We start from the raw sequence: 13,159 nt of genomic DNA on the forward strand, positions 1-13,159 counted from the left end.
GGTGTGGCCATTAAGAAGTACGGTGGAAGTGGAAGTCTTCAAGATGACCGGATAAGGAGGAAATTGCTGTAACTCTCTTATAGTTACCTTCAAATAACCATAAAATAGCACCCCACATAAATCCTGGAACAGCAAAATCAGCAAAAAGATGAGGTGAAACTATCTTTGAGCTCAAGAAACTTGGAAGATCAGCAGAAAAGTTCTATCTTATTCAGGTAAAAGGTGAGCACACTCAAGGACAGGAAGCATCCCAGCAAGACAACAGCAAGCTCCGCCTTAGCAAACCAGCGGGAGAAGCTAAGCTCCAGTGCAGTGAAGAAGGCAAATGTCAACACCAGGACCTCCTACATGTCTCAGCATAGATAGGGGAAAGGCCAGATTCTGATTCTGAGAACTACAACATACATCAGCACAGTGCTAGGCAAATAGGTAGATGTCAACTCTCTGGGTACTTAAGCCAATAGATATACACCAGCAGTCAGACTGTCACATGCCTCAGTGTATTCCTGGGGAATCCAGAAATACTTCACCTGTCTTAACACACACTAGACAGCACCACTCAACACTAAGTAAACTGCCAGATTCATGTGGTTTTTACCAACATCAACCACTTCTAATCTGACTCCTTCCACACAGCATCAAAAACAAGGGTCACCCATGGGGTGAAGCACCAGGTAAACAGGACCTGAAGCTCCTGGTACAAGAAGCCTAAAACAGTGTCCCTTCTAACTTGGGAGCAGAGATCAAATTTAAAGGAAAGGAAAAAGCCAAAAAAAGATGAACAAAAACAGAATCTGATTATAGAAAATTATTATGGTGACAGGGAAGATCAAAACACAATATCAACAACACTATCAATATAATATCAAAACAGGGGCAAAACTCCCAAAATAAATGGGAAATGGACTCAAGTCCACAAAAAACTCATGGAAAAATTTTTAAAGGGTGCTTAAAATTATAAGAAAGGAAAAAGAAAAATTGGGAAAGATGATAGTGATGCAAGAGAATCATGAAAAAAGTCAATGGCTTGAAAATAGAAAACAATTGCTGAAAAAATTAGAATTGGTCAAAAAGAAAAGGAGATAAAAAAATACGAAGAAAATACCTTCTTAAAAAGTACAATTGAACAAATAGAAAAAAGCACAAAAGCTAATTGAAGAAAACAACACTTTAAAAGTTAGAATTGGGAAAGTAGAAGCTATTTATTCTATCAGACCTCAACAATCAGTCAAATAAATTCAAAGGAATGAAAAAAATAGAAAATGTAAAATACCTCAAGGAATAAGCAACTGACCTGGAAAACAGATCCAGGAGAAACATTATCAGAACCACTGAACTACATGAAAGTCCTAATCAAGAGGAAGACCTGTACAACATCTTTCAAAAAATTATTAAGGAAAAATGCCCTGGTATCCTGGAATCAAAGAGTGAAATAGACATGGAAAGAATCCACCAATCACCTCAGAAAAGAAATCCCAAAATAAAAACTCCAAGGAACATTATGTCAAAATATCAGAACTATTTTTTCATGTAGTTAGCTTTATTTCACCCAAAAACTTTTCATTATCTTTTGGTCATTTATCAATTAGAGAATGACTTTTATTTTTTTTTAATTTTACTTAATTCTCTATATGTCTAAGAAATAAGGCCTTTATCAGATAAATTTGCTTCTCATTTTTTTTTACAAGTACTATTGCTAACTAGTATCCCTCCATTCTATTTCCCTACGTAGTTATTCTATTTTCTCTTTCCTTTCACCCTATCTTTTTCTCAAAAATTTTTCTTCTGATTACCCCCTCTCCCAATCTACCCTCCTTTTTAATATCATCTCCCTCTCTTATCTTCTTTCCTTCTTGCTTTCATATAGAGTAAGATGGATTTAAGTATGCAACTGAACATATTTGTTATTCACTCATTGAGACACTTCTGATGAAAGTAAGGTCTAATTATTCTCCCAAATCTCTTCCCTCTTCCCCTCCATTGTAAAAACTTTTTCTTGTCACTTTTTTGTGAGATACTTTACCCCATTCTGTTTTTCCCTTTTTTCTCAACCCTTAATTTTTTTAGATATCTCCCTTTTATATTCAATTCATACCTCTGCTGCCCTCTGCCTATATATATTTCAAATTACCCTAATAATGAGAAAGTTTTTAGTTGCCAGTATCCTCTTCCCTTATAGTAATATAGACAGTTTAACATTATCAAGTCCCTTATGCTTCCTCTTTTCTATTTACCTTTTTTATGCTTCTCTTGAGTTATGTATTTGAAAGTGAAATTTTCTATTCAACTTTGTTCTTTTCATGAGAAATACTGAAAAGTATTGTTTTTCATTGAATGTCCATTTTCTTTTTTAAGGATTTTAGATACTTTTGCCGGGTAGCTGATTCATGTTTGCAATCCTAACTCCTTTGTCTTCCAAATTATCATATTCAGACTGTCTAATCTCTAATGCTAAAGCTTTAAAGCTGCTAAATCTTATTATTCTGATTATGATTCCAGGATATTTGAATTGTTTCTTTCAGGATGTTTCCAATATTTCTCCTTGGCCTTGAAACTCTGGAATTTGACTATAATATTCCTGAGAGTTTTTATTTGAGGATATCTTTCAGGAGGTGATTGATGAATTCTTTCTAATTCCATTTTACTCTCTAATTCCAAAATATCAGGTCATTTTTCTTTGATTATTTCTTAAAATATGATGTCTAATTTCTTTTTTGGTCATGGCTTTCAGGTAGTTCAATAATTTTAAATGGCCTTTCCTAAATCTATTTTCCAGGTCAGTTATTTTCCAATGAGATATTTCACATTCTTGTCTATTTTTCATTCTTTTCATTTTGTTTCATTGTTTCTTGATTTTTCGTAAAATAATTTACTTTCATTTCCTCAATCCCAGTTTTTAAGGAATTATTTTATTTAGTGAATTTTTGTACCTTCTTTTTCCATTTGTCCAATTCTGCTTTCTTCTCCTCATTGGATTTTTGTATCTCCTTTACCATTTGGTCTAGCCTATTTTTTATGGTGATATTTTCTTCTGAATCTGTGTATGTGTTCTCTTTAAACATACTGCTGACTCATTTTTCATGGCTTTCTTGCATTATTCTCGTTTTTCTTCTCTGTTTTTCCTCTATCTCTCTTACTTGATTTTCAGAATCCTTTTTGAACTCTTCCATAATGTGTCTTTTTCTTGGAGACTTTGGATGTAGGAACTGACTTTTTATCTTCTTTTGAATGTGTTTTAATCTTTGTCATCATAGTAACTTTTTTTATTATCAGAATTGTTTTCTGCTGTTTGCTCAATTTCCCAGGCCATTAATTAACTTTTAATTTTTTTGTTAAAGTAGAACTCTGCTTCTAGGGTTCTGAAGGGTGCACTGTACGAAGCTTCAAGGATTTTTTAGCAGTTCTTTTCAGAGATCCTTTCAAGAACCTGTAAGTTTTCAGTCCTTCCAAAGTGTTATGATTCAAGGACAGGTGTTTATTTCTCTTATGGCCTATGGTCTGGTCTATGAGTGACCACAAGCACTCTTTTCTGTGAGCAAGGTCCCCTTTTCACTGCTCTAGTGTGATGGGGTTCCTCCTCATCTTGGCACTGTGCCGTGGTACTGAATATAAAGTAGCAATCCGGCTTCAGTACTAACAGGGAGACCCATATAATTTCCTTCTGACTAGTTTGTTCATCCTGATCATCTGTGGGCTGAGAGTTCTGGAAACCTGTCTCTGCTATCATTGACTCAGTCTACTCCTGGTTTACTAGGACAGGAACTGTGCTTTCATAGCCACATATGTATTATGTTCCACTTTCACCCTGGTGAGTCAGATCCTTTCTTCTGACCTTTTAAGTTGTCTTGAGCTCAATCATTGTTTCTTTACATTTTTGTGAGTTCTGCCCCTCTAGAATTTGTTTAGTCAATATTTAAAGACACTTGAAGAGAGCTCAGGTGAGTCCCTGTTTTTACTCTGCCATCTTGGCTTGACACTTATAATTCTTAAAAATTGCATAACTAATACTATAGCTAGAAGGACTAGATATAAACAAAGGGTACTGGTATAAAGTGAATCTGAGTGAATGGAATAAAAAATAATTAAGGGATGAAAAAGATGTACAAAAGGTACACCAGGTACAGAAGGAAGAGATGTTGAATAAGATAAATTATTACACATGTGAAAGAACTCTTACAGTGGAGAGGAAGATGGAAGGGTAGATGATGAACCTCACTCTCATCAATACTGCTCAAAGGGGGAATAATAAACACAATCTATATTACCTGACAAGGAAGTAAGAAGGAAGGAGATTAAGTAAAGGAGAGAGGGATGTACTAAAAGAAGGGAAGGCAGATAGGAGGGTGGAGCATATGAAGAAGTGCTCTAAATTACTTTTGATTAGAGAAATGCAGTTTATAACAACTTACACTTATCATATTTGTTAACATGACAAAAAAGAAAAATGACAATGTTAGAGGGGATCTGAGAAAATTGGGATACTAATTTACTCTTGGTGCAGTTGTGAATTGATCCACCACTTCTGGAGAGCAATTTGGAATTATGCCCAAAAAGCAAACTGTGTGTGCCCTTTGATCCCTGAATAGAACTACTCGGTCTATATGCCAAAGAGATCATAATAAGAGAAAAGAACTTTTATATACAACAATATTTATAGAATCCCTATTCTTGGTGGGGAAATACTGGAAATTGAGGGGATGGTCACCAATTGAGGAATTGGTGCCATGGTATATGAATGTAATGGAATAGTATTGTGCAAAAGATGAATGGCAGATTTCAGAAAAACATGCAATGACTTGTTTGAACTGATGCAAAGTAAATTGAATTGAACCATGAAAACATTCACAGTATCAACAATATTGTATGATGATCAATAATGAACGATTTAGCTCTTCTCAGCAACACAATGGTCCAAGACAAGTACAAAGATTCACAGAGAAAAAAATGCTTTCCATATACAAATAAAGAATTGATAAATTCTGAATGCAGATTGAAGCACATTTTTAACTTACTTTATTCTTTTTTTGCATTTTTTTCCTTTTGATCTTTCACAACTGCGACTAATAAGGAAATACATTATGCATATTGCTGGTATAACCTATATCAAATTGCCTAACCTTTTCAAAAGAAGGGAAGGGACAGAAGGAAGAAGAAAAATTTGGAACTCAAAATCTTTTTTAAATGAATGCTAAAAATTGCCTTGATATGTAATAAGGAAAAATACCATTTTATTTAAAAGGAAGAAAAACACTGTGGCCTTCTTATTTCTCTTTGGGCCTCAGTTTTCTTCTTTCTCAAGTGCAGAAGTAGATCATTCATAATAATCTTCCCAGTTTAACATTCTTTCTTCTTTCTCAAGTGCAGAAGTAGATCATTCATAATAATCTTCCCAGTTTAACATTCTTTGGGAAGAAAATGGAATTTTTCAGTTTTTATATCATGTTGTTAGCAGAAATCCACTAAGATTTATTACTAAAATAAGAATAATAGTATGTCAACAAGTTTTTCATGATACTGTGGGACCACAAAACATGAAACATTATTTAAAAATCAAAAATGGAAATGATCCTAAATGGAATGGAAATATGCATGGTAATGAGGAGGTAGCAGTATATATTATCAACTGTAATTTAAGACATTTAAGATGACATTATTGTGGTCATGTCTTCCAGAAAAGAGGAGGAAGACTGGACCTGGTAGCAAGAATGAGAGAAAATATATGGACAACCTGAGGGCTACATTAAGATATTGAGACATTGAAAGACTGTAAAAGTTCTTTCACATGTGTAATAATTTATCTTATTCAACATCTCTTCCTTCTGTACCTGGTGCACCTTTTGTACATCTTTTTCATCCCTTAATTATTTTTTATTCCATTCACTCAGATTCACTTTATACCAGTACCCTTTGTTTATATCTAGTCCTTCTAGCTATAGTATTAGTTATGCAATTTTTAAGAATTATAAGTGTCAAGCCAAGATGGCAGAGTAAAAACAGGGATTCACCTGAGCTCTCTTCAAGTGTCTTTAAATATTGACTAAACAAATTCTAGAGGGGCAGAACTCACAAAGAAGATCTTCAATGCACCAGGGGATTATCTCTATAGGATTTTTGGCAAGATATAGATGAAAATTTCATCAGTTAAGGAGGCATGGGTGGAAGAAGAAATGAATCTAGTGAGATTAAAGGTTCATCAAAATATCCACATCCTTTGATCATTTACTCTCTCAAGCTGATTACCAGGCTAGTTTCAAGTAGGTCACTATTGAGAATTATTAAATCATAAAGACTGGGGTGCTATATCAAATAAAGCCCAATTCCTCAACATTTTAGGTCCCTCCCAGGATTTCATAGCTACCATAGTGGTGTTAATGTACACAGAGTTCCTACTATACATCACCATTTACGATATTCATTTATTTTGCTATTTTCCTTCACCAATACAATATGGATGATGGTTTAAGTTGTCAAAGAGCATTATTGTTGTTGGTATTGTTTTTGTCAATAATAATAAAGAAAAGTATTATTAGTCAGATACTAAAGCAAGTGACTGAAATGAATAAAGCTTTGAATTAAGAAATACATGAGTGTAATTACATTGGAATTTTAAACAGCAAGTGAAGGAAGGCATCACTCTAATAAGGGGACTTAGAATAATAGAAGATAGAGCTAAGGGGTCTGAGAGGTCTATATTGTCTAGAAATTCCTGACCTACAGTCCATGAATTTTTTTAAATATTTTGATAAGTGTATTTTGAAATAATCAGATTACTTTGTAATTCTTTAAATGTTTTTATGAATTTAAAACATTCTGAGAAGTCCATAGATTTCACCAGAATGCCAAGTAGTAACACTAAAATGTTAAGAACCTCTGATCTAGCTTAAATGTATCATTTTATAGATTAAAAAATAACTTGAGCCATGAGAAAAATAACTTCACCAAGGTCCCTGATCCTCTGACATCTAGTCCACTGCACTTTGTACTATGCTTCTAGAGCAACAATATTGTAATAACTAATAATACACTTTTCAATTTTCAATTCCTAGAGTCAGAAAGGCTGTGCTTAAAATTGAAAATGAACTATGAAAATCCTAAAGGATCAAGTGTCATTTTTTTTTCATTATAATACCTAACATGCCCTATAATCAAGTTTCTGAGTTACTGTTTAAAGCCAAAAATCAAGCTATCCTTTGTCATATTACTCAAGGACCAGAGGGAAAACAACAAACAACATTGAACAGCAAGAGGCAAGTACCCAAGTACCACAAGTGTTATGTTTGCTTGCAACAAAGGTGATATTTTCTCAAGAGGTTCATAAAAAATAAATACAACTGTTGTCAGTTCACAAGTACCAATGTTTCCCTGGAACAAAAATATTAGAAAATAAATCATTTTAGATTAAGAAAATATCTATGTAATTTGAACCACTCAAAAATTTAGTATCATCTAGCTGGCTTAAAAATCATCTGGAACTGCCTCTTTAAAAATAAAAGTAACCTATTAATGTCATTTAAAACAATTGATTCGTGAAGGAAACTTCCTAAAGGATTACTAACATTGAAAGCCAGAAAAATCTCACAGTGGCTAATTTTGTGTTGTGGCTATTTAAATGACTTTTACCAACCAATATAAGCCAAATCCTTTATTAAATGCTAGAATATTTCAGTTTTCTCAGAGTTCAAGATGATGTGAAACTCTATGTAGCAATGAACTTAGAATAAATAATATTATTTTAAAATAAATACAATTCTATTGGTGTTAAGCGGTGGTTCAATAACATGTTTAACATGTTCTGTTTTCACAACAGAAAGAGAAGAGGTCTTTACCTTGAAATATACATATCTTCCCCCTACCCAAAGGGTGATCATGGATATAGTTAAGGGATTATAGGAATTTGGATGGACAAATATTTTGATATAGGTTTCCTTTGTAAATTTATGCATCTTATGCATTTTAAAACATAATTCTGAGACTTCACTAGATTGCCAAAAGGGATTAGGAACTATACCCAAAAGAATAAAAAATTAAGAACCCATGGGAGGAATTTTTTTTAATAATTGACCTCTTCTATCATTTCAGAGCAATCAAATTAATCAACCAATGGGCATTTTTAAGCAATTATTATTTATCAGAGACTCTCTGAGGAATTCAAGGGATTTCTTTATTCTTCTTCCACTGAAATTCAATATCAATACTTTCTATTCAAGGAAATAGAAAAGATATGATGGATCTTCTAGTTCATCTTCCACACTTGGGAACTTAGTAATTGTTTAATCCATTGCAAAAAAGACTACTACCTAAAGATAAAAGTCTTACTGAAGAGTCTTACCTTTGGGAGTAAATACAATAAAAGCAGGCACAATAACTAGATTAGTGATCATTCATGTTCATTTGAACACCAATGGAACAAAAATAAAAATAAATACAAAATGATCAGTGGTTCTTAGAAATCTCCATTTCTCTATAGCACTGAAGATTGACAATTTTTTAAATGCTTGAAGCAAAGGCAATTCCTTCCTCTTCAAGCAATATCTTTATTTTTTGCAATTTTTATGTTGCTGCCCCTTGGTTTTACCAAGTACTAGATAAAGATACTGATGAGTAGATGGTCCTAAAAGTTGCTAAATCTAGTACCCTTACCACTGTGCCATACTCACCTGATTCTTATTCTAGATGACAGCCCCATAATGGCCTCCTCAGTCAATTGGGAATGCCTTTCATATTCATGCCTCTGATCTGATTCATATATGTTCATTACTGATGTGTTTTCCTTAGAGATTCTTATTTCCAAACCCTAAAATTTCAAATGTTTCTGTGTATGGGAGAGGATGGACAAAACAATACATGTTACTTTCATTATGCAATGTTTTTCCCACAAATATGAAAAAAAAAAGACTTGAACTTTCTTGTTCTAGCTATTAGATCTAAACTGTAATTCTATTTCCATGTTTAGTCTTAATCATTTTTAGCTTACACTTTAAGGCTACTGTCCATAGTCATGTTACTAAACTAAAAATTCCTCTGGTTCATAGTGATAGGCTCAGAGATCCCTGGCACTTCTATTTTAAACATATATTAGGAATTAATAATTATTTCTCAGCATATAAATTTATATTTCTTAATTTAAAAACCTTCCTATTTATGAACCTTCCTAAAGTTATTTCCTCTGATATCTGCTTTTGAATTTTAAGTAACCCATTGTACTGAAAAGGCTGCTCCTTCAAAACTGTCATTCATGCCTTTGAACTTTATACTTGGTATTTGATTAAGATACACAGAAATATAAAGCAGGTATACTTGCCATACACCTAAACTTTTTTTCAGACATTTATAAGTCAGTTGATTTTGTGTTAATCTCTCTAAAGTCTTTAAGTAAAGATAATAAATTTCTCAAATGATTATCTGAGATTAAATTTATTTCTGATAAATAGATGTATTGCTCCACTGAATTAAATCATCTTTCACTAGCTCTTCAAGTGAAATAATCACCAAATTTAGCACTGGTTCAAAGACTAAAAGAAAACTGTGATTAAAAATAAATTATTTTACAAAATATTTTAGGGGCATATTATGTGCAAGGTGCTGCCAAGAACAGTTGTGATTAAGGAACCAAAAAGAAAAAGCCTCAACGATCAAAGAACTTATGTTCTTCTAGAAAATGATGCATACTCCAATGTCTACATTTATTTAAACAAGATGTTCGCTTGGATCAGACATGTAATCTTAATCATGTAGGGACAGGTTTGTAGGAGTTCTGAAAGTCTGTATAACTACACACATAGAAATGTATATATGCATGTGTACATATGCATATATATGTTTATGTCCATATATAAATAATAATTTGTGTTGCATATATGGAAATTAATTAAAGAGCATTTATAAAATGTTTGTTATATGCCATCGACTGTTTTAAGCATTCTGATTACAAATGAGGGAGAGTGGGAAGAGAGGGAAATAGAAAGGAGAGCAAAATTCTGCCTTTAAGCACCTTACATTCTGATAAGAAGACTATATAAAGAGGATTTCATAGGGACATAATTTTGGTCTGGAGAGAAAGCAGGATGATAAGATGATTATGGGGTCACTCAAATAGTATTTCCTTGCCTATCATTAATAATATTGATTGCTCTTCCCAGAACAAGAAGCAAAAAGCAGGGAAGAGAGACAGAGAGAAGGAAGAACATGTGCAGCTAGAAAGAAGATGAAGAAAAAGTCTGGGTACAGGGCTAGATGGGATATAAAGGTCAAACTTGTTCTGGGATCTGAGGCAAATTAGATATATTAAGCTAAGTGTGCTATTTTCCATTCCCTCAGTTACTAGTCAAGATATCTAAACTCCAGGTTAGGAGTTCCAAAAACGAGTATATTAGCATCTCAAGAAATGGTAGCTTATATAATAAATTTCTGAAGTACTGAGGTTTAGGTCCAGTGTAGAAGGTGCTGATATAATTGAATAGAAGCAAGGCAGCTATAGCAGGCAGATGGCAAAAAAGCTTATGCATTTATAACACACATTCACTTATACAAGTAAATATATAGTTAACATGCTTCTTCCGTTTCTTCTTTTTTTTTTCTTCCAGATGGGTGATTTCATTGCTCTGGAAAACTCTGGATATAGAATCCTACAGAGATCACTAATCATTGGCAATCAATCAAGGAGACTGCTTTGGGCATTGAAAGGTTGAGTCTTGCCCATTGTCACACTGGTGTATGTATCTGATAAGATAGATGATTGATACATGGATAGATAATAAGTAATTTGACAAATGGATAAATGTATAAATTTACATTACACAAATAATTTTTTTAAAAAAAATATTAAATATATGTATAAAAGCTTCTAGAAAGTAAAATTAATCCTTTAAAACAGCTTTCATTTGTAAGAATTCTTTTAGGGAACAAATATAGCCTTGAAATTCTAAGGAATGTGGTATAATGAGGGGAAGATAGAGGCCAGGATGCTGATTTACAGCTCTCCTAGGTTCCTTCTCTTGCTGATTTATGGAGGTGCCATGGAAATGCCAGTAGAAGAAGGCTGTTCACTTTTTCAGGGAATGGTTATTGCTCTGGCACTCACTCAAGGAACAAAGAGAGCAAAGAAGCAAACCTTAGAAATTAAGATAAATAAAAGGTACAAATATTTTCAGTAATTTAAGTACAGTTCCTTTAATCATTATCAGTTTTCACCAACTCAGTTATTTAATGAAATACAAGGGGCTATCTGGTGTATCGTTGTTGTCAATCTTTACTTTTTCGTACCCATTAATGTTATTGGTCTCTGACATAGATTCTTTTTCTTTTTCTTGCTGAGGCAATTGGAGTTAAGTGACTTGCCCAGGGTCACACAGGTAGGCAGTGTTAAGTGATTGAAACCAGATTTGAACTCATGTCTGCCTGACTTCAGGGCTGGTACTCTATCCACTGCACTACCTAGCTGCCCCTCTGACAAATTCTAAATAGATTTTATTTAAAAACATTGTACAAAACCACCTAGATAAGTCATAATTATAACTTTCAGTAATACTTCCCTCTAATATTTCAAGTATCTACAGTTTTGCTGGTAAGGGTGTTCCCTGGCACAAATTATCATTCTTTTGTTGTTTAGAGTTTATACCTTTAAAATATATCTCTTAGTAGTTCTTCTGGAGATGATTTTCTCTGGACACTTGTTATCAGATGATATGAATATGAATCATCACCAGTATGATAACTGAAAATTTTCCAACCTGGTGAGAACCTGACAGACTTAATATTCACTAGCATAGCTTTTGAAAACTCAGTCACCTACATTCCATAAGGAGTTATCAGAAGCAAACTTCAATGGCAAATCAGTGATGTGACCCAAAAAATAAATTAAGAAACTAAAAATATAAATTTTAGCTTCCAACTGAGTAATTATTAGTTCCTAACATAAACCTAAAACAGAAGTAGTATGTATGTATTATAATATCATAAACCAGAGAAATCCTTAGATTATTAATTCAAGAACCACACCAAGGACAGTAATAGCAAAGTTAAGGAGAGGTTTGCAAGTAAATACTGGGGCAAGTGGCAGGAAAAGTGCAGGTAAAAAAGGCTTTGAGTTGATTTGGGGGTAAAAATTCCTTCAGAATCCTGCTAATAGTCTCTATTTAGCATCCTTGATCAAAGAGAGGGTCAAGTTTTCAAATATACCCAGTTATCCAAAGTCAGAGTAAAGAAGTAAGTCAGGAAATAGGCAGACTCATAAGAATCAGAAGGACCTATATATGGCAACATGACAGGTGGTTAACTAATTCAGGCTGAGACCAGAAAGACCCAAAAGGCAGTGGTAGGCAAAAAGAGGGACAAAGAATGACAGTAATAGAAAAGAATAGCTTAATCTCAAAGCAATTGTCTCTTCCATCAAGGAATTTCCAATGCACATTCTATTGATAATGAACCAGTTTGAAAGATTAATTACCCTGTATTCACTGGCAAAAACAAATAAGGAAGCAAATCTGATTAAAGAAAGCTAGGGAAGGGGGGAGATATAAGGCCAGATCTTGACTGTGATAATCATAAAGTTTTATTATAATATGAAATAATAACTAGTCCATTAATCAATCAACAAGTATTTATTAAGGGACTACTATATGCCATTCAGCTAGAGCTAGGAATACAAGTACAAGGAACACAACTCATAATGTGCTCTTCATAATAATTTAACATTGAATGAAGCTGAATACTGATTTTCCTTCATGGAAAACTGGTATGTCTATTCTAGTGTAATGTTAACTAAGTCCTAATTCAAATTGGTCCTTACTTATCAAAGATATTCTTACATTTAAATTTATACTTCTTATCCTTATGTTTCAAGGCATTTATAAAATTATTTATTGCTTTAATTTACAGCAATGATACAGGGAAGACATAATCTATACTTAGAAATAGAGTGGAAAAATAGATAGAATGCTAGATTTAGGGTCAGGAAGACCCGGATTCAAATTTATCCTCCTCCGTTTACTAGCTGTATTATCCTAAGAAAGTCAATAACTACTGCCAGCTTTAGTTTCCTCTTATGAAAAATGAGAATAATTACTAATTCCTATTGATGAGGTGAAAATGATGAGGTTAGTGGTAGTGAAAAATTGGAGTGGGGAATCCTCTCTGGTAGGCGCAGGTCCAATGCAAAAGA

At 33.3% G+C, this 13,159-nt stretch overlaps 1 long non-coding RNA gene across 3 annotated transcripts in view; it reads right to left on the minus strand.

Moving 5' to 3' along the window:
• LOC116423181 overlaps positions 1-13,159 on the minus strand; it is a 183,572-nt gene that overhangs the window by 36,852 nt on the left and 133,561 nt on the right. For 2 of the 3 annotated variants that reach the window (XR_004233671.1, XR_004233673.1), the window contains exon 3: positions 8,658-8,812. This is a non-coding gene — a long non-coding RNA (uncharacterized LOC116423181). Of the gene's footprint in view, positions 1-5,160; positions 5,403-8,657; positions 8,813-13,159 lie in introns of those variants that run through there. The other variant, XR_004233672.1, reaches the window with a different exon arrangement.

This window comes from Sarcophilus harrisii, chromosome 4, assembly GCF_902635505.1.
Source record: "Sarcophilus harrisii chromosome 4, mSarHar1.11, whole genome shotgun sequence".
Taxonomy (NCBI): Eukaryota; Metazoa; Chordata; class Mammalia; order Dasyuromorphia; family Dasyuridae; genus Sarcophilus; species Sarcophilus harrisii.